The sequence below is a fragment of the Balaenoptera borealis genome (assembly GCF_965194805.1).
Source record: "Balaenoptera borealis genome assembly, chromosome: 4".
NCBI lineage: Eukaryota > Metazoa > Chordata > Mammalia > Artiodactyla > Balaenopteridae > Balaenoptera > Balaenoptera borealis.
This window is the reverse complement of record NC_138861.1, coordinates 132,700,352-132,723,078: the sequence shown is the minus strand read 5'-3', so window position 1 is coordinate 132,723,078 and position 22,727 is coordinate 132,700,352. Positions and strand designations below refer to the sequence as shown.

The following is a 22,727-nucleotide window of genomic DNA, read 5'->3' as shown; positions in this document are numbered from 1 at the left end:
AGAAATTCAGATAGTAATCAGGGCCCTGATTTCCTAATTCTTATTCCATTAGATTAACTGGTCTTTGACCCTAAGGGAGTTATGCACTAGTGTAATTATAATGATTAAACATAATAAGTTACAATAAAGAGGCACATAGCACCTATCATTTCCCTACCGTCCCTTCCAAGCTTCTCATTCTCACAATTTGCTGTTAAAAAAAAAAAATCAACTTATTTGAGATTATGGTGCAATTGGAATAATTCCATGCCCATTAAGTACATCAGATCCATTGAGGCTAAAAATCCCAACCATACAATGGTCAAAATATTTTTAAGTGTTTTTCTTAAATGCAGTTTCTAGGAAACTGCATTCTTCACAAGCATTCAAGTCACACTGGTACCACTGACATAAAACCAGTATAAATGCACAAATCTGATAATTGACCTCTCTTTGTCGTTCAAAAGAGAGTGCTGCATCCCAGATTTGGAAAGAAAACTGATCTGGACACTGTGAGGTTTCTGGAATTCCCAATTTCCTAGCAGGTATAAACACTGTGAGAAATCTTTTCTTTGTAGCCAAACTGGGAGAAATACATCTGAAAATAAAAGGTGGAGAATGTTTCCTTCAGGGAGTTTTTGTTTTGTTTTTAATTTAGGCTGTTTCCCATAAAGGAAGATGATACAGTTGGTTCGTGATCAATGGAATGTGCATTTTGAGCTGGTCATTGGTGATGTCATCCATTTGTTCCAGGACTAGCCACCCAAGCTGGGCCCCCGGGATGCCCCAGTCCTCACCAGACCAACCAGCACACACTCCTATTCTCTCCTGGACTGTCCTTTGCCCCTTACAGATCAACTATTTTCTGAAATGCCACATACTCCAAAACTACCTTTCCTCATTTGTTCCAGTTCTGTGAAATAATAGCAAAAGAATGTGTGTGTGTGTGTGTGTGTGCGCGCGCGCGTGTATACACATTTCTATAAATATTGGTCTATATATATTTGTCTCTTCCTTTAGTTCCTGGCACAGAGCTCCTAAATCCCTGGGAATTTCTTGGGCGATAGGAGTGTCTTTTGTTCTAATGAGGTGACTAGATAGCTTCCAGATAGGAACTGGTCACCAGAAAGACTAAGCCATGCTTATTAGAAGCTTGGAAGCTGCACACCCACCATCCATCCTTCAGGAGAGGGTAAGGGACTAGAAACTGAATTAATGTTCCATCATGCCTATGTGAGGAAGCCTCCATAACAATCCCCAAAGGATGGAGTTCAGAGAGCTTCCAGATTGCTGAACACACGGAGGACCAGGAGGATGGTGCACCAACGAGGTCATGGAAGCTCCGAGCTTCCCTCCCTCATTACTTGCACTAGGCACCTCTTCCATCTGGATGCCCATCTGTATCTTTTATCGTATCCTTCTATAATAAATCAGTAAATGTATATGTTTCCTTGAGTTCTGTGAGCCATTCTAGCAAACTCTCAAACCCAAGAAGGGGGTCATGGGAACCCTGACTTACAGTTGGTCAGTCAGAAGACTTGCGGTTGGCATCTGAAGTCGGGGGAGGTCAGTCTTGTGGGATTGAGTCCTTATCTTGTGGGATCTGACAGTATCCCCAGGTAGATAGGGTCAGAACTAAGTTAAATTATAGGACACTCTACTGGTGTCAGAGAATTGCTTGGTGTCGGGGGAAAAAACTCCACATATTTAGGGACCAGAAGTGTCAGAAATAAAGTGAAGTGTGATAGTAAGGTGAGAGTAAAGGAAACACGCAGGAGTGTTTTTCCTGCACAAGTCTTTAAACTCCTATCTTTATCCCAGGTTTTCCTCAATGACCCATCTCTCCCATCAGCAGTTTCCAGTTAGAAGTAAACCAGCTAGTGAAACTAATTTAAACTAAGATCTAACATTTTAAAGGTATTATTTGTTAATACAAATGACTCACTATCAGGTAGAGCTTAAGGAATCACAGGAGAATGGGAGTATGAGGGCTCCCCCAGTCCCCCGAGACCATTCCATCATACATCCTCTAGCCCTAGGCCTGTCATTCTTCTGTCAACACCAGATCCTCTTCTTGACCAACAGCAAGTATTTAAAAGGAGGTTAACTAAGACTCAGAGTGCAGTTGATTCAGGGATGAGAGATAAGTTAACCTGTTGGTATTGTTATTAGACCTGCCATCTGGGCCACTTCAGCATCATGCCCTAGTGCCTTGGTACCCAAGTGTGGTCCCCAGACCAGCAGCATTAGCATCTCCTGGGAGCTTATTAAATTGCAGAATAGCTGGGCTCCACCTTAGACCCACTAAGTCTCCAAAGATTTGCAGATACGGTGAAGTTTGAGAAGTTCTGTAATCTACAGAGCTGAACATGGCCAGCAAGTCTTTAATAACGGTGATGTGCTCTTCTGATTAGCAAGAATCGTATCTGCAGAACACCTTGCTTCCTATCTGGTCTGTATGAAGTAATGAGAGAAGAATGTCCTGCCAGAAGTAGCCAAGGCTGGAAGTAAGCTTTGCTCTGTTACCCTCATCTGTTCTCTGCTGCTTTCAGACTTCAAAAATGAACTTTCTGGTTTCCACATTCACACCATGTTATAGCCATTAAGGCAGAATGATATCTGGATTCCTCACGGTCGCCGTATTGACACCTTGGCTATGCATTGCATTATAAAGCCAAAACTAAAGCTAAGGGCCATTCAACATAATTGCTCGAAATGACAAAAATACACCAGGCCTAATTCTTCAGTGGGCCTTTCTATGGCAAAGATACATAGAGAGAATCTTGTTATCTATAGCAAGTATCAGATCATTTTGTCATGTTCCTTTTATACTTTGGGAGGAAGGAAAGTGAGGATGGAAAATGAATGCATCGGGACTATGTATAAGCCACATCACTTAGAACAAAAAAAAAATGTCAAGTGGTCCCCAAGTAAGGAATAAAACCAAGTCCCCTGTTTGATTCATGTGACTATGGAAATGCATTTCTTTCGTTTCTAGGGACTATTTGGGCCATGAAAGCTAGTCACGTGCCAACAGTCAGGGTTCTAGCCTTCAGACTCACATTTGGGGGCAAAAAAAAAGAATTTCTATGATCTCAACAGCTAAGCCTGGTCGGAGAATTGCATGTGTTCTCCCTGAAATTCTCCAAACTAGCCTAAAATGAATGCAGAATAGCATGTAGTACGTATCTCTACATAAGGGGCCATAATGGAGAGTGTATAAAGGAGATCAAGAGATAATTTTTAAAAAGTAAAACACATTCTATCCCAGCGGAAATAGTAACCTGGTCAAAACTACATCCTGGTAAAATATTTTGCCAGCATCCTGTGTATTGAGTACCTTTTTCCCTTTGGGTTTTCTCATCAGAAATGCAAGTATTATGTGTGGGGTATTTTTCCCCCAAGAGTTTCCTCCTTGGCCTTTTCCCACTAGTTTTGGTGTCCTCATGAAATTAAGAGAAAACAACTGTGGGAAAGGAATAAGTATGTATGTTAACCCATGCCTGCGTCCCTAAGGCTTACAATACTACCAGGAAAGGTGCATAGAATACAACAGGCACCAGAGTCCATGAAAATTTGGTCTGTGAAATGTTTGGTTCTCATAAAACTTGTCTTTATAATTTTCCCAGCTCTAGCTCTGCTGCAATTACTGCCTCCACACCCTCTTACGGTGCTGTACATACCTTTATGTTATGGTATGGGTAAGGACATTCACTGGGTAAGGATAATGTCTTTTAAACTCTTCCTAGAATACATATATATATAACTGGATCACTTTGCTGCACATCTGAAACTAATACAACATTGTAAATCAACTATACTTCAATAAAAAAATAAAAAAATAAACTCTTCCTCTGCCACAGCTCAGAGTTTGGTACCACGTACACAAAAAGCACTCAGTGAGTACTCACTTCTAAAAATGCATGAAACTCTCCTACCTTTTTGTAGCAGGAACTCAAAAAGAAGGTTAAATTGTTCTTTGGGTGGAGACGGAGGGTTAAGTATGGTGAAGCAATTAAAAACACTGCTGCCCAGGGGAGAGCATGGCCAGCCCACATCATTTAACTATATGCCATGGACATGACAGACACGGAGGGGAAATTCTTGGCCTGAGCTACCTGAGGCCCTCGACCCTCCTGGCAGCCTTTGAGAGGGGAGAGGTAGCTTTGGCTCTTATCCCTGTTGGCTTTGACCTAGTCAGGAAAGATGCCAAAAGTTGGGCCTGGATGGCTAACCCTTTCCTTGGGCCCCCAGAACCACAGAGCAAGCTTCTCCTCGTACTCATTGCACTCATTTGCCAACAGCCCTGAAAAGATGGATAAAGACACATGTGAGAAGGAGAGAGAGAGAGGACTGGTCCCCATCCCCCCAACACACACAAACAGCAGAGTCCAGTCCTACCAATCTGGTTTAAGTGATATCGCTGAAGCTGCACTATCTTCATTAATGTCACCAAGAAATTTCAACCTTAGGCAACCTTTATCTTCATGACTTTTTTCCTTAACTACAATATCCTGTTACTATTTTCTTTTACATGCCCATCCTGCATGATTTATTTAGCTGTCTCAGGAAAATGCTATGTTACAATACCACAGAAGACATTAAACTTAATGGAAAGTCCTCCAAAATTTAGGTCTTTCATTTTTACTCTAAAGCTTTCTCATTCAATCCCCGAAGAAACAGTGGGTAAGGTGACAATTTAACTACGTCTTAGAATATGGGAAATGATTTTAAATTATCCCCTGCTTATACTGGGAGAGAATTTTAAGTAGAGTTCCAAAGTAACTTCATTTGTCAGTGAACTTTCAAAATAAGTGATGGTCACAAAGCCATGACCAACTTCAGATAGATGCGTGTAGGTCCTTCCCAGAAGGTTGACTACCTCTGGCATTGTTAAATTAGGAGGGGACAGCCCACAAGTCTCGCTTTGGCGACAAGCACCCACACGTAGTCAGAAGTCCATAAAAGGAAAGTGAAAACATCCTCCGTTTTGCCAAAAGCTTGTCTCCTCCGTGCTACACCCTGACATCTTCTAGAGCCTGGACCCCACCTATTTTGATATCTCAGGAATGAAAAATTCTTGCTATTGATGATTCTTCTCTGGATTTGACCTTTTCCCATTCTAATCTCTGACATCCAGGGCTATCTTACTCTGTGAATTCAAGCTCCTTCCCTTGCCTGTCTAAAACCAAACCAAACCAAGCCCCTCCTGCCAATTCACTACTCTCTGTCCTGTTCATCTTAATAATTCCTGATCTACTGCCGCCCCAGAGTGACAATTTGGCACTAGTTTTCATCCTCTGAGGACTAGCTCTCCCCGAACAAGACATTACATGCTTTTCAGACTCAATCACACACAAATTATTTAAAGAGTCCCTATAAATACACACTCAAATATTAAAGAAAATACAGTGCCACTGCTAAGATTTCTCCGAAGAGGGATTTGTGGCGAAAAGCCTTAAAAGGCGGGAATGAAAAGGGCGTGGCCTTTCACTCTACGAGGCACGTCGACTTGACCCCAGAGAGGTCGAGAGTCAGCGGTGACACCAGCCTTCAGGGCAGTGAACGTGCCATTTTCTGTTCAGCTCCATCTCTGTGACCACCAACGACCAGTGTCGTGCCCTCAGGAGGCTGACCCCCATCAGCAGCTGAGACTGGCCCAGAGCCCGCTGTCTGCTCACTTGCAAATACCTTCTTAAACCACCTTATATGAACAGCTCAGTTCTCAGGCTACCCCAGCACAGCTGTGGCCAGCTGTGGCCAGCTGTGCCCAGCCTCCAGCCCAGCCATGGATTATGTACCAGATGACTCTTGTCCATTGAAAATACTAGAAACAACAAGGAATACATCATACTGCTGAGAAATTGGATCCACCAAGAGAGACCAAAGGAAAGCTACGACATTTGAGGAACAGGCAAACATTTCCCGTGCAAGCTTTTACTGAAACAGGTATATTATGAGGAAATGTATCCTTCGGATTCCCAGACACACACTTATTTTCTAGTCCCTTTGTTTCTTCATTTTGTTTCTTTTTGGTGGCAGGAAATTTAGGAGAAGGAGAATTCTCTCATACTTTACCCAATATGTTTTCTTTTCTTCTCTGTCAAAGACCGTAAAAACAACTTTGGATATTCTGCTGGAATGCTGTCACAGTTCTGAATTTGGAAACCAATATAACTATGGCTGGAAAGGACAAGGAACGGAGGTTCCACATGATATAATGAGTAACACTTTTTAAAACTCAGAAAACTGACCAACATCTGCGAATGAACTTGGTCCAGACAAATATTTCTATGTATTACGCGTAGACAATTAAACTTTGAATTGCTGCTTTTAGATGGATAATTCAAGCTCCGCACAGTAGCTGGATGTCTTCAAGGTAAAGGCATTATTAACGTTTGAGCATTATTAACCTCTTCAAGATGCTTCTTGGCAGGAGTCTCTGATGACCTTCACTGAGTTTCTGTCATTCTTTCCCTCTTTCTGCTCTGCCTTCCCACACTCAGTGAGGGGAACGTTTGGATCATTTTTAAAGTGGATGAGGGAAGAGACTGAGAAAAAAAAAATAATTGAAGGACAGGGTTACTCTCTAAAGGTAGCAAATATTTAACTTGAAAAATGCCTAAGAATAAATCTCCTCTATGTGGGCAGACACATATAAAACCTTTGAAAAAATAATCCCAGTATTTAACTTGAATGCACCTCTATTTGATTCACTTTTTCCCAGTGTGCCTAAGTCCACTAAAGTTTTCCTTTTCAAAGAGCTAAGTGAACGCCTGCACCTTGTCTCCCTACTTGCTAATTATTTAAAGAGGTGATTCAGTGCCATGTTTGAAAATGTAAGAAGCTTTTATTACTAAGGGTCAATATTCAGAGCACGGCAAAACAGTTTACTTCATGATACTTCTTAAAATTCTTTTCCCACTGAAAAATTTGGCCCTTTCACAGAGGCAGTATCAGTGAGCTTCTGGAAGGAGAAAGCCTCAGGTTTGCCAAGAGTCTCCCCTACTGGGCTGATGACACCTATTAAAACTCCAAAAAGGAAAATCCTCCGGAGGTCAGGCAGCAGGAGTTTTGGTCCCAGGTCCCAACTGTTTCTCAATTTGAAGTGAGTCAGGCAATGGCGCACCAGGGTTCCAGGTGCCTGAAGGAACCTGAATTGTTTTGCAACTTTAAAGGCATCCTTCTGAAAAGAGCGGGTCATGCAGAGATGCTGCTACGGTGTCTGTGAAATTTCAGTGGGCCCAGAGCAAGCTGCAAATCCATTTGCTATTCCTCTTTTCCTAATAGCAGCTTCAGGCCACAGTGTGTCTCAGGGCATTGAAAGGTGTTTTGCATCTCAGAAGCAATTGGGAAAGAATAGATTTCATTGAAACCATGTTCATTCTGGATTTAAAATTATAGACATGTGGAACTTGGGGCAGAGAAAAGAGTGAGAGTCATCTGGGGCAGAAACTGGTACAGTTATCTGTACAGTTAACTGAGTACAGCTATCCCTTGCTATCCTTTTGTTTTCTATAGTCATAGAATTCCTGAGCTAGTTGGGCATTTGGTCACTCTTTTTCCCAGCCACTTTGCATTTAGGTAGAGCCATTTGTTTAAATTCTGGCCTGAGGGATCTTAACAGAAGTAATGTGGGACTTATGATAAATATCCTTAAAGGGAGAGAATGGGCTTCTCTCCTTCCACCTCCTTCCACCTGCTACCTGAAGAGTGGCATGATGGCTGGAGCTTAAGCAGGTGGTGAAATGTCAAGCTAGGAGGCACCTAGATCCCTAAAGGCTTCATAGAGCACAGCCTTGCTAATACCATTGGACTTCTTTCCTCCAGACATACAACAGAGACATAAACTATCTCACTCTGAGTTTTAGTGTTACTTTAAACCAACTCTCCTCCCAATATATCATCCAACACATTTTTTACAGTGCCTTAGCTCGAAATGTTTCCAGATGCAGTTTGTTTGTGTTTTATAAATATCTCCATAGCTTTAAAAAAAAAAAAGAAAAGAAAAAAAGCTAAAGCTGCCATCGACATAAGAGTTTCCTGCATATTTATTCCCAAGCAGAAGAAAAACTAGGGGAAAGAGGAAAAACTTCCTCTCCCTTGTTTTGCCGGTTACTCTCATACCACATCCTATTTCACTTTTCTCACCCAGCCTATACCCTGGAGTTTTTAGCCATCTACAGGATGGATTTTTCAGCAAACAGGTACAACATATACAAAAATGAAGTGTCCGTGGAGCTTCAGAGAGGTTTGAAAACAATTTTTTGAGAACAGCCATTTCAGTACTGCAAGGCCTTTGATCAATTAAGAGATCAGAGATCAGCACCAATATCATCGGCATCAAAAGTTCAGCCTTGGAACTTAGCATTAGAAACTTAGTGAAAAAAAAAGTTTTAAATACATCTAAATATTAATCCGTATTCCCCAAACGTGTTCATTCATATAAGGAGCTACTCCTGGGAAAAGTTATTTACAGTCAAATAAAGTTCCTTGTTTATATGCATCCTACACACACACACACACACACACACACACACACACACACACACAGATGTAAGCCTTATGAGGTCAGGAAGAGGAAGAGTATCTGGCACATGTATTTGCTCAATAACTGTTTATAGAACGAATCAGTGCAACGTTTCCTGCTTATTTTTATTCATCTGCTCATCTCCTCCATCCTCCTTCTAAACCTGGGTTGCCAGCAGGGAGGAGAATGAGAAAGACTCTGCGGACAGGCACCAGGATAATTAAAGCAGAGAACGCACTTAATAAAGTAGGAGATAGGCTACATTCTCCACTCGAAGGAGCTCCAGCACATATGCAAATAGTCTCTTCCCCTCCAGAATCACACACCCAGTTTAGATCATTCCACCAAAAATTCTGCATTGATCTTGTCACACACTTGCTTTAAACCTTCCATACTTGACAACTGGTTCACCATAGCACCATTATTTAATGGCGGAATGGTTGACAACAGACAGGATTTTGAAGTCAGGGAGACCAGGATCCAAAGCTCTTTCATCATTTAATTGAGGAAGTGAATTCATCCCTCTAACTCTCCTTTCTCTCTCTCTCTCTCACTCTTTCCTTCTCTTTTCCTATTAAACTGAGATAATAGTGTTAAGGACCTCGTTGGATTATTGCAAGGATGAAATAAGACACGTATGGTGTCTGGCACATGACAACACCCAGTGTACAGATGATGGTGTTTGTGGCCATGAGTCTGGTGATGGGCTGTCACAGGACTTCTCTGGCATATGAGTGGCTCACATCCCTGGGCAGATGAATAGGCACATAAAAGGTCAACTCTCTAGTTCTGCTTTTCTCATCTGAAAATTAACGACTTGGACCAGAGAATTTCTAGAAACTGTCCAACTCTAATATTCATATTCAATTAGTGTGTCATTATGACCCTTTGTTAAAATAATTGAAAAAATGATAAACATATTTATTTTTTCTTAGTCAGAATTTAGGGGAAATAGCATATTTGTATTGGATATTTCTCACTTGTGACTCACTTGTTGGATGACTTTTCTCAAGTCTAAATACATTAAACTTCATACTCCACAAATATCAAATAATTGGGAATCCCGTGATTCATATAACCAACAGGAATACTGAGAAAACCAGTTAACAAATGCAGAAGGAATTCATGCCAAAAAAAATTGGTTTTTGCCTTAATTGTATGATTTGCCGAAATAGTTTTGTAAATTAAGCATATAATGCAATTCTCTTTTGTGAAAATTATTTTTGACTCACCATGTCCCTGTGTCAAACAATTGAATCCATGAGCTGTGAGTAAGTGTGAGATAATAGAAAATATATATATTGGTCTCTGCCCAGGTTCCTGGCACAGAGCTCCTGAAACCCTTGTAGTTTCTTAAGTGATTAGAGACTGGGAACATCTTTTGTTCTAATATTTGGTCTTTAACCATGGTTTCTGACACAGGGCTCCTGAAACCCTTGTAATTTGCTGGGGGATAGAAGTGTCTTCTGTTCTAATGCGGCTACTCTGGATGGGCTCCTGGGATGGGAGCTGCTCACAGGAAAGACCAAGCCATGATTAGGAGCTTGGAATCTTCAGCCACGCCCCACATTCTCTTGAGACGGGAGAAGGGCTGAAAATAGAGTTAATGCTCAGTCATGCCTAGGTGAAGCGTCCATAAAATCCCAAATGCACGAGGTTCAGAGAGTTTCCAGGTTGGTGAACTCATCGCACTGGAAGGGCAACTCACCCTAACTCCACAGGACAGACGCTCCTATGCTCTGGACCCTCCCAGACCCTGCCCTATACATCTCTTCATCTGGCTGTTTCTCTGTATCCCTTACCATATCCTTTAATAAACTGGTAAATGTGTTTCCCTGAGTTCTGTGAGCCACTCTAACAAATTAGTCCAACCCAAGGAGAGGGTCATTGGAACCGCCGATCTCTAGCCAGCTGGTCAGATGAACAGGTGGTAACTTGAGTTGGTGACTGACATCTGACGGGGTGAAGGGGGAAGGTCAATCTCGTGGGACTGGGCCTTTAACCTGTGGGATGTGACACTGTCTCCGGGTAGAGAGTGTCAGAATTGACTTAAATTGTAGGACACCCAGCTGGTGTCACAGGCAATCACTTGTTGTGGGGAAAAACACCTCTACACATTTGGTGAACAGAGGTGTCAGCAGGGAAGTGTTCTATGAGTGAAAAAGAAGACACACCAGGGATAAAAACACACTAGGGAAGAACAGGGTTTTTCCCTGCAGCAGGAGGGAAAGACTGGGTTGTTTTTCCATTTCCATAGGATATAACCTGAGATTCTAAAGCCGTTTTTCTCTCAGGCAAAATACAGAATATGCTAAAGACTTTTCCATGAGAGACATGAGCTCACTGGAAGCATAGACAATGAACAGGAAGCATTTTGCTTAACCTATAGCATATAGAAGTCCGAGTGACTTTTCTTTCATCTATGTCGGAAAACACATCTACATTGCACGTGGTTCCCTAGGAGTAGGATACTTTATTCTTTGAAACATCTGGCATCCAACTTGCCACCATTGAAAATGACTAAAATAGCATGTCCTGCTTCTTCACTATAAAAGTCATGAGTCAAACCCACATCCTTGGGATGTCTGTTGTCCCTGAACTACATAGGGGACTGAATGCTCAGAGTGAGTGCAAAAAAAAAAAAATTAGTTCCGAAACTTTTGGACAAATAAGGAGAATCGCTCTGAGCACAGACTAAATTGGACTGGAACATATATTTGGTTTATGCAGCCAAAGTACATAATCAAGTATAACAAAACAAAAGTTTGATACCAAACTTGCCAGGGAAACTTGTTTTGTCATTCTGAAATCTGGTCCACTTTAAGCAAATCTTCCCCAAACCAAAAACAAATATCTAATCACACACTATGTTGTTGGTCTCGAGTGGTCTTAAAATCACTGCACTGATTGTAAAGGTAAGAAATCAGTCCACTATTTAGAGAAAATCCTGGTTACTTAAATTTAGTTTTCAGGTTGAGAAGTTAATATAAATGTATCTTAGCTAAGTATATGTACTATACCCTGTAAGATATACTTGCAAAATTACTAGAAATCAATCAATAGGTCGGTGTTCCTATGTGCTTAATACTGAGGCAGCCACACTGAAAGACATAAAAGTCAAGGCTCCTGGCTTCATGATTGCTGCCTAATTAATTGGGCAGTTATTAATATTTGCAAGCCCTAACTCAAAAAGCTTAATAAGAATGCAATAATTTAATACCATGGACTGTCAATGCCAGTTCTCAGGTTCAACTGATTCCAATAATACAATTCTGGAATTAATGTATAGGCTTAGAAATACCGATATACCTTATTGTTACCACTCACACTTTCTACCTACCTGTGGAACCATTTTTTCTGTTCCTAGAACCACTTCTTCCTGCAAGTGGCCTCCATTTCCAGTTTAATACTGGATCTTTATCTTCTGCCCATCTTTTCCAACCCCCCGTCTCAGTCTAACTTGCTTTTCCCACTTTCCCCACCTTCTAATCCATTCCTTCTCTCTCCTCCAAAGTTCAGACACTAGTATCAAGGCCATATTTCTAGTATCTTTAATGATACTCCCCAACATTACAAAGTCTATATGCTAATATACCTTATTAAAAAGCTATAAAATTTCACATATACTTCTTTTAAATACACACGCATAAGCCTTCTTTCAAAATGCCAGCCTTGGGATTTCCCTGGTGGCTCAGTGGTTAAGAATCCGCCTGCCAATGCAGGGGACACGGGTTCGAGCCCTGGTCTGGGAAGATCCCACATGCCGCAGAGCAACTAAGCCCGTGCTCCACAACTACTGAGCCTGCACTCTAGAGCCCGAGCTCACTGCAACTAGAGAAAGCCTGCGTACAGCAACAAAGACCCAACGCAGCCAAAAGTAAATAAATAAAATAAATAAATTAAAACAAAAAAACAAAAAACAAACAAACAAAAAATGCCAGCCTTAAGAAAATTATGTCTTTTAAATTCATACTGTGAAGAAAAACAGTGAGATGTATGGTTTCCTTCCCTCAGCTGGAAAACATTCTAAAGGAACTTTTGGGTGTTTCTTTCAAAACATATCTTTTACTATTTGTCTACAGGACAGAACATGAAATATAAGATTTTCACTGTTCTGGTCCCAACCTACTTCTCCAGACTTCCTTTTTCACCAGTCCTATACCCTCCTCCCACTCTCCCAACCCAAACCCCATCATCTACATGAAGAATAAATATATATGTCTCAAAGCCACGTTAAAGTATCACATTTTCCCTGTAAAAGTTGACTGATTCCCCTAAGTGGAATAAGCCCGATTTAATGCCCTCAATGATATCCGATCAGATTTCTATCATGGCGCCTATAATTCTAGGATACATACGGTTTGGCATTCTGGAACTCTACTTCCAGAATTGCCCTCCCCATCTCAACCCCTGTAGCTATTTCAAGAGAAACCACATTTTTACATGACCCTCTCCCAATGGCCACACTTGACTGATCTAGAAATGGACCCCTGGTCTAAGTCAGTATGATCAGAGAACTTCTCAAGAATTTTTTAAACCAAAGCTTTGAAAGTTCATTGATCCCTCTCCTTTGTGGAAAGCATAAAGTTGCTAGACAAGAGTTGCAGTAGTGAGATCACCACCACAGGGAATGAATCTGGCCTGCAATGAGGGACAACGAAGGTGTCACTGTAAAGAAAAACACAGCGGTAGAAGAGGGAAATTCAGTGCTAGGGGAAATTACCGTTGCCAGCTGTTCCCAAGGCTTGGCCGCATCCCTGTCTTTCATGCTTAGTTCAGAACTTCACTGGATTCTGTAGGCCAATGAATTCCCCATTTCTCTTAAACTAGTTTAAGGTGGGTCTCTGTCACATGCAACCCAAAGAGTCCTAACTATATAACTGCCCTTATTTTTATCATATGCCTGTTTCCCTTGAACAGATTGCAAGCTTCTGGAAAGCATGGGCTATGTGTTATTTATCCCCAGTGCAAAGCATGACTCTTGGCACAGAGTAGCCACTAAATGAATAAATAAATGAGAAAAATAAATGAGCTAAGTGACTATACCACGAGCAAATTAATCTAGGCTAGTAGCTAATTATTCTGTTCAGCAGCAACGTATATTTTTACTCTGGCCATAACTGGTGCAGTGCCACTGTTTTAGGTCCTAAGGTAACTAATTTAAGCACATAATCAATCTAAAAAGGGAGGTGGAATAGAAAACATGTACAAAGATAAACACATAAACATAATTAGCCATGGAAATAGCTACTTATCTTGTTTATAACTGGTTAAATAACAATTTATATTAGGTAAAAGAAAAATCAACATCCTTTCTAAGCTTACCACAATTTTAAACTTGGGGACCATCATGATACCAAAGCACATATTAAGTAAAAGTTTCTCTTTTTTCTTGTTTAGACTTTAATAACTTTTATGTCGATACATTTTCACACAGATCTTTAGACACATAGACACAATAATCATAATGCCAATGAAAGCTTTAAAATATGATACAAATGTCACCGTAAAGACATTTCGTGAAATCCTTCCTTTAAAAGAATACAAAATGTTTCCTACACAAGGATAAATTTTTAAGAGAACAAACGGGAGACTGAGTGAAGATAGTGTGGTTGGTTTATATTCTTTTCCCACCAAAAAAATATAATTGGTGGTGGGAGTGGCCTGGGTCTCACAGCACTGCAAGATGACTAATAGTATATAAACCACACAAAACTGTTCATCCATTCAGCTCCATTTGAGGGGAAAAATAAGAGGGTTTTAGGCTTCCCAACTTCACAAGGACTTATAGTACTCTGAGATTTCCACTTAGCTTCTGCTTTTGTCCAAATATCTTACATTCCAGAATTCTAGATTCAGCCAACACCAGATGGATTCTTCAAGTTTACTGAGGTCTGAACTTGAAGCCCACAGGAAGCTCTGTGAACAGCTTCAGGGTCTGAGATGCTGAAAGGGCCTCGGGGGTTTACAAACAACCGCTCTGTGTCAAATCGGCTCAAAGCAACGTAGCTGGCAAGAGGCTCACCCCGCAGCTGTAGGGAAGTACATACGGGGTCAATCCCCTGGCTACCAGGGCCATCGGCCAACTCGTCTCTCTCAGAAAGGATTCAGTCAAAATCACCAATGTTACCTCCTCAAGGTACTATTAATGTCACATTTCTGAGACCTCTAAGAAGAGTTCACTGCCACTTCTCTAAACTGTTTGAACGTTCAATCACAATGTCACATCATCTTGATTTCTAAATTAAATGCCTCATGTTGCAGCCAAAGTCCTCTTCCATGGTCTCTCCTCGGGGATGATAAAGTACAAATAGTCCCTCTTCTGAGTAACAGCACTCCTCATATGTAAGAGAGTTGTCTCACTTAATATTTTCAAGGTCTTATTTATGATCAAATAACCATCTGTGTGCTTCTCCTCAGAACCATTTCCGGGTTCTTTTTCATAAACAGTGAAGTCCTAAACTGGATATAATATATAACAGGAGCACTTCATAATCTCCTTCTACCCAGGTTTTTGAGTCATAATTTAGCTGGAAAACCTTCAAGGAGTGCTCTGCTCTCAACATATATACTCATCCTACATACCCACAGTTCCTATAATCTCACAAAGGAGTGTCCAGAAAAAGCCATCCATACTCATCGTTTGCTCTCCCTACCTTCCACCTCAACCCAGGATAATCTGGCTTTTGCACAGACAATTAGAACTGTTCTTGCCAAGATCCGAGTTGACAAATCTAATGAACGTTTTTTGGTTCATATCTCAGTAAACTTCTTGGCAGTGTTGGACCACCATGCTTTCTTCTGTCTGGTAACATCATTTTTTCCTCCACATTTCAGGAAGCGTCTTCCAGATTCCCTGCAAGGCGCCTCCCTGCCTGCCTTTTAAAGGTTCATGATTCCCAAGGTTCCCATCCAGGCTGCCCCCTCTCTTCTCTTCGTCCCTGCTCTCCCTGGGCCAGCCCTCATATGCCTATAATATAGCTACACCCACATCCCGGTGCATATCACATCAGTATCTTCAGCTTAAATCTTCCTCATAAGTTTCAGTTCCTTTTCCACCATGCCTGCTAGAAATTGCACCCACAAACACTTAAAACTCAACATGTTTCACACCTCATACGTTATCTAGGTAGCGAATGGCCCAGCATTTACCCAGATTCTCAAGCTAGAAACCTGAGAACACTTGCCTCTTCTTTTACTCATTCATTCACTCACTCAAAAATTCTCTATATTTGCCTCTCCCCTATTTCAATACTACACAACAAATAACTTCCCTACCCCAGTGACAAAACAGAGGTTAAAGAAACTACCACATAGGGGCTTCCCTGGTGGTGCAGTGGTTAAGAATCCACCTGCCAAGGCAGGGGACAGGGGTTCGATCCCTGATCCGGGAAGATCCCACATGCCGCGGAGCAACTAAGCCCGTGTGCCACAACTACTGAGCCTGAGCTCTAGAGCCCGCGAGCCACAACTACTGAAGCCCACGCGCCTAGAGCCCGTGCTCTGCAACAAGAGAAGCCACCACAATGAGAAGCCTGCATACCGCAACAAAGAGTAGCCCCTGCTCGCTGCAACTACAGAAAGCCCACACGCAGCAACGAAGACCCAATGCAGCCAAAAGTAAATTAAATAAATAAAGGCACTAATCCCATCATTAAAAAAAAAAAAAAGAAACTACCACATAAATGGATTGGTGTTACAGATTGTTATAAATTTATTGAGCTAAAAGTATGGTATGCCATGAGGAAACCTACTTGGGGCTTTGAGGAAGTCACATTAAGCTAAGTCTAATGCGCAGTGTTAGACTGAGCAGTGTTACGTCTGCCTGCTTCTGCCTATCTCCCTCCTTTCCTCTGCAACACGCCTGTGTTCATTTGAATTCGCATAATTTCCTCTGTAGCGAAGCCATAGCATAAATGTTTACTTCTCACCAGTTACACCATCCACTCTCCTAAAATGTAAATTGGATTCCTGTCGTTCCCAAGCCTAACATCCCTCACTATCTTCCCTTCACCGTGAGGTCAGAATCTAAACCCACTCAATACTGCGCACAGGAACCTTCATGATCTGACTGGGGCCTTCCTCGATTTATGGAAACCTTGGTGCTTGCAGAGTTCCTCACGTGGAATGTCCTGCCCTCTACCCAGTCCCTCATCTGATGATTTTCCATTCATTTTTAGGACTCATTTAGTGTTCATTCTAAGCTGACTTACGGTCCAGGCCATCTAACTACCCAGCTCCAGAAAGCACCATTTACATGGGCTCCGGGAGACGCCGTTGGCAGGGAATTCAAGGTGACCAGCGCGCATGCAGAGCTGCGCAGGGATTCAGCCCCGCCCCTGGTGTAGACTCCCCACAGGAGCGCTTTCACGGGGCCTGGACGCAGGTCGATCAGAGTGCGGTCCACACTGTATTGTCCCGGCTTGTTTTCCGTGACCTCCCTAGACTGAACCCCCTGCAGGCAATACAAACACATGGCAACACGCCTGGTACATGGTCCATGCTCAAGGACTGTTTTGGGAAATCTGAAAGGAAGTGAAATATTGTAAAACAAAAAGGAGAGAAAATAAAATAATGGACAATGGATTTTGCTATTCTCATGCAAGTTTGTATGAGAGATTATATCTTTGATGGGTGGGCATTTTCCAATGAGTGCCTTAGGGTGTCTTTCTCTTTTCATTCTTTTGCCCCAAAGAACCTACCTTGTTAATATATTTGCTTCCAGTGCTACATGGCCCTACCACTCCAGGGGTAACTCCTTCCAGGACATTCTTATCATGTAATCAAGCTAAAATATCCCTTCTTTTCATCTAACTTGAAAAGCTGTGTTTCCGTGTCATAAGGGGAAAAGGTACAAAACAGGAAAAACTGTTACCATAGAGGCGCATACTGGTTGTATTTTATTTACTAGCACCATCTTCCTGCTCACTCTATCCATCCTGGGAACCTATCTATAAATCTTATCACTTCTGAGGGAATTCAGTGACTTATCTAAAATAACAAACTCATATATTATTAATATATATGATATACATATGTGCAAACACACATATACACATATGCACACATATATGCAAATGTATGTATAAAATCTTGGGTTTTCTTATGATTACATTAGTAATACATGCTCATTGCAAAAATCCAAATGTTTGAATCCTTGAATAAATAAATATTTCTCTTACTTTCCTGATCCAGAATTTTTGACTTTAAAAAGTGAGTGATATAAATCTCCTTTATCCTTTAAAATCTACTCTCTGGAGGAAATTAATATTAACAGTGTGCTATTTTCCTCAATTTTTACCTATGTAGATATCTTCATTATTATACATATACATCTCCTATAGATTTCTAGTTGTTTTTAACAAAATAGAATTATGCTATACATATGTCTTCAACATGGCTTTTCATTTAATATATCATGAATGTATTTCTAGGTCACTATTTATAGATTTGACTCATCTTTTTCAGACAGACTAATAAATTTCTATAGTATAGATGTATCATAAATTTAAACATTTCTTATTTATGGCCTTCAGTTTATAGACAATTTTTAATAGAGTTGGGGATGGGAAAAGAAGAAGAAATACGCCAGGGGCCAGATCTCCCTGTGCTGCCATATTCCTGCACAGAATTTTAAGGATTCCAAGAATTCTAAATTCCAATGTACTTTCCTGGTCGTTATGAAGGTACAGTTGTCAAAGTAGGAGGATAGAACATATTTTACTTAACATTCTATCAGTTTAACTCACAATTGTTAAATATTTAGACATATGATATGTGGCCCTCCATTCATACTTTTACAATGGGTCCCACAAATGTTAGGGGAAGTTCTGAAGTGTACAAATCATTTGGTAATACTAAACAAGATGAAAGTGAGAGAAATAAAGGAGAGAGAGAACCACAAATGAACAACATTAAGAATGAAAAGTGGACAACATTACTGGATACAACAGAAATTAAAGAGAACACTAAGAAAAAGCATGTTACTTAAACAAACTAGACAAATTCATAGAAAATCATATTTTACCAAAACTGCCTTATGTTTAAAGAAAAAGCCCAAATAGTCCTATAACATTAAATAAATTGAGCAAAAAATAAATAAAAGAGTAGGTAAAAATTTACCATGAAGGAAAAATAAAACAACTGGGATCTGATAGTTTTATAAGTTCTATCAATCAAAACATTCAAGAAACAGATAATTCCAATACTACACAAGTTCTTTCAAAAATAATTTAAAAACAAAAGTTTTCAACTCATTTTATGAAACTGTTACACTCTCGATTCCAAAACTAAAGAAGGACATACAAAGAAAGAATGCTACAGGCTGATCCCATGTATGAATTTTGATGCAAAATGCTGAACCAATTATTAGCAAGCCAAATCCAGTAATTAATAAAAATGATATGTTATACCAAGTTTGGTTTATCCCAGAAGTGCTAGAGTGATTTGTCATTAGTAATTCTATCAATAAAACTCATTACTTTAATAGATTTAAGGGGGGGGAGGAAATATGACGATCTCAATAGATACTGGAAAGGCATTCAATGAAATTCAAATTTGATTCATAATAGATACTAATAATGGAAGAGTATTTCCTTAAAGAGATGATGAGTACCCTTAAAAAAGAAAAGAAAAGAAAACATCAGTAGAAGTTATATTTAACGATGAAACATCAGAAATATTCCCATTAAAATCAGGAACAAGTAAAGGAAAAGAAATAAAAAGTTAATTCCTAGAAGTGGAATAACTGAGCCATAGGGAATGAATGTCTTTAATTTTAATAGATACTACTGAATACCCTCCCAAAAGGTTCTGCTATTACAGCCCCCAGTATCAATATATGAGTGCCCGTTTCCCCACCCTTCTATCAACACTGAATGTTAGTCTTTTTAATTATTGCCATCTGATACCAAAGACAAATTTCATTTCAGCTTTGTAAAGTGCCTATTCATGTCGCTTGTGGAACCTCACTTTTACTTTCGGTTGTTGGAGCATACCGTTAGTACTGAATTGGGGGCAGGGGGCCTAAGACAGGTTGCTGGTAGTCTTAATGGAGCCTAACAGTTTCAGTCAAAATGGAAAAGTATCTTGATAGTTTTTGACCCAAAAGAGTTGAACCTGCACAGTATAACAATATTATCTTATGCATCAGAAACTGAGCCAGGAAATCCTTGTCTTTGCCTGATGCCCTATTCCAGCCACCACGGCCTTCCAGAGGCTTCACGGCAGGCAACAGAGTGAGACAGTTCTGGTGTTTCCAACCATGGAACTCCCACGAGGAAAGGTCTCTAAGATCCCAACCTGGAGACACTGCCCTCAAGCAACGGTCCTCAGGTGAATGTGGGCACTACAGCCTCAAGCCCAGAGGGGTACCCACCAACACGGGCACCCCCCTTGCTGCCAGGTCTATGAAAACTCAGTGACAGGAAGATGAGGGAGTCCAGTTCTCTTAGGTTCTTGTCTTAATTTCTTTCTCCCATCAAAGACCTTTTTTGCAGATGGATGAGGTTCCACAGAAAGCCATTCTGTGACCACAGATTCGGCATGAGTTTGTAACCCAAGCCTTTTGCTTAAATCCCCAGGAACAGGAGGGTGGAGACACGTTTCAGAGTTGTATGACTTTTGAAACCCTTCCCAACAGCCAGGTCACTGCTATTTGTTGCTCTTCTTCAGGGATAACCGTAGTCCTTCCTCACTTGCCCTGCCAGGGTTAAGATTTAACACAAGCAAAGAAGTCTTTGGATTCGCATAGGTCTGGATTAAACATCAGCTCCTCCATACAAAGGCTGTGTGCCTCTGAGCAAGTTCCTCCATCTCCTCATCTGTCCAGTGAAGGGAATAATAAAGCCCTCCATTGGGGGATTGTGGGGATTCAAGGAAGAAAATGCACGCAGATCATACCTGCCTCTTCATAAGTGCTCAATAAATGGTAGCTGTTATCACTATTATTTCTCTCAAAGAATTTTCCATTCTAGGTTCCCCAGTCATTCCTGTTCTTCAGCAGTTTTCTCACCTCCTCAAAGAGATTCCAAATCCAGCCTTAGATTAAGAATCACTGTCACATGCCACATAGTCTGAGCACAATTCATAGCTATGTCCATACTGCGCCCTCTAGTGGCAACCCAGGGACTATCTGATGCTTTGGAGGCGTTTGCTCATGGCCTCCAGGGTGACCATAGGGGTGTAAGTCCCTGTCTCACAATGCCAGGTACATGCTTTCCACTCCAAACTTCACCCAGGCCTTGGCTGTGGTGGTGCTCAGAGGGCACTGACACACCTTCAAGTCTGAGTGAGGCTCGATTCCATATGGCAGGAAATCACCAATCACTACTACCAGTCAGCCTTCAAGTTCCAGAAAGCAGGAGACGTGTATACATCAACACAATCATCTTCATACGTCCACCTGGGACCACTGGGTACATAGATGTAAACTTTATTTAGAGATAGTCCTGAGTATCTCATGGTTCTACAACACAGATAACAGATGACTAATAAAGGCCTATTAATTAATAGCTTGAGATTATATCTGCTCTTGGGTCTGGCTGTTCCAAAGTAGTAAAACCAAAACATTGGTGAGATTATAGAAGAGCCATGAGAAATTTGTTGACACAAAATTCCAACACAGCTTGGAATTGTTTTCTCAATAGGAGAAGGAGAAATGAGAGCTAACACCTATATAGCACTTGCCCTATGTTAGGTCTAAGGGCCCTGCATGTATTTGCTCATGTAACCCTCAAAACAACACAACAAGGCATTTATTTTCTCCATGTCCCAGATGAGAAAACTGAGGCACAAAAGACATTAATAAGTTGTCTGAGGCTAACAGCCACAAAATGGCAGAAGTGAATGAGTGACAAATGGCTCAAGGAATGCTAAACTACAACTTTAGAAAGCTTGTCATTGAAAGAAAAAACAGACTAAGAAAAGAGATACGTGACATATTCTAACACAAAGCAGACCCCCATCAATGTAACTGGATGTTGACAGTAGGATGGTGAAAGGACTCAGCGTGAGGAAGGGAACTTAGAAACTGTTGAAACAATCCAATCAGCTGTTCCTTGAAACTCAGACGGCGGTCACGTTTGAGTTGAAGAACGACTATGAACTCCTCTTGCTCTGGGTCACACTTTCTAAACCCAAGCCACATCTCCTGACATAAAACTCTAAACCATAGCTCCTACTATGAAATAGAAGAAATGTAGCGGCTCTCCTAAGGGGCTTCTTCACCGTGCACAAAGATGAAAACTTGGACAGGTCTATGATCGTCACGCTTTGAGAAGTTATTTTCATGATTCACTTGTTGAGACGTGAATTAAACAGACCAAGACGCTAACCCTAAAACGTGTCCTTGATTAGAGCTTATTCCGCTCTACAAGCAATGGTTATCCAGTTTATGTGTCTCTGGATCCTCCATTATCAACTTATTTCTTCTTGGCTTGTTATACGCAGTCATGGCAGAGGACCTTTGGCTCAGTACTAACGGTGTGGTTTTTGACTCCTGTCCTGAACTAAGTCTGCATCAGTGAAACTTTCCTTGGCTTTTACAGCTTATCGGAAGTGGGATGTGCCTTGTCCTTCCTGAAGTATGCATAGTCCCCAGTAATCCTCTTCTCGGAGGTGGGGATCCTCAAGCACCCTCAATACCCTCACAGAGCCCTGCAGAACCCAAGGCCACCAGTACTTGCCAGCCATTCACACCACCATGCCACCTCTCCCCAACAGGAGGTTTTGTAGCACACACACTCTTGACCTACTTAAAGAACTTTAAGCTCCTGCAGTAAAAAAAAAAAATACATGCATAAATATGGACCAGATGCACAGATCAAATTTAAGGGGAATAGATTATGGACATGGAGCTGTCAACAGGGCCCTCACAATCACATTCTTTCATCCTCCCATGTGGTATCCACCTGCGGTGCATTGTCAGTGGGTTTGCAGTGGGTTCCCACTTTCAAAGCTGGCTTTGTGCCTATGGGGATTTTTTTTAGCTTTGTTTTCAGCTGTGCCTGTCCATAGAACTAAAAAACATCTTTTAAGATAAATACTTCTCCTTTACAAATTTGTCTATAAAGGAGAATTGTTTTAGTATTACCATTAAAAAGATTTTGGTTGACCTTGTTTTTTTTTTTTTTTAACCATTAACAACATAATAAAAATTATATCAGGACAGCTACAGGAGCCCAATATTTTACTTTTAAAACTACTCTCCCAAATGAAA

General features: G+C 41.0%; 1 long non-coding RNA gene across 1 annotated transcript in view; it reads left to right on the top strand.

The window, feature by feature from the left end:
- The window catches only part of LOC309628400, a 723,103-nt gene that overhangs the window by 602,983 nt on the left and 97,393 nt on the right, over positions 1-22,727 (top strand). The gene's annotated exons all lie outside the window — the stretch shown is intronic.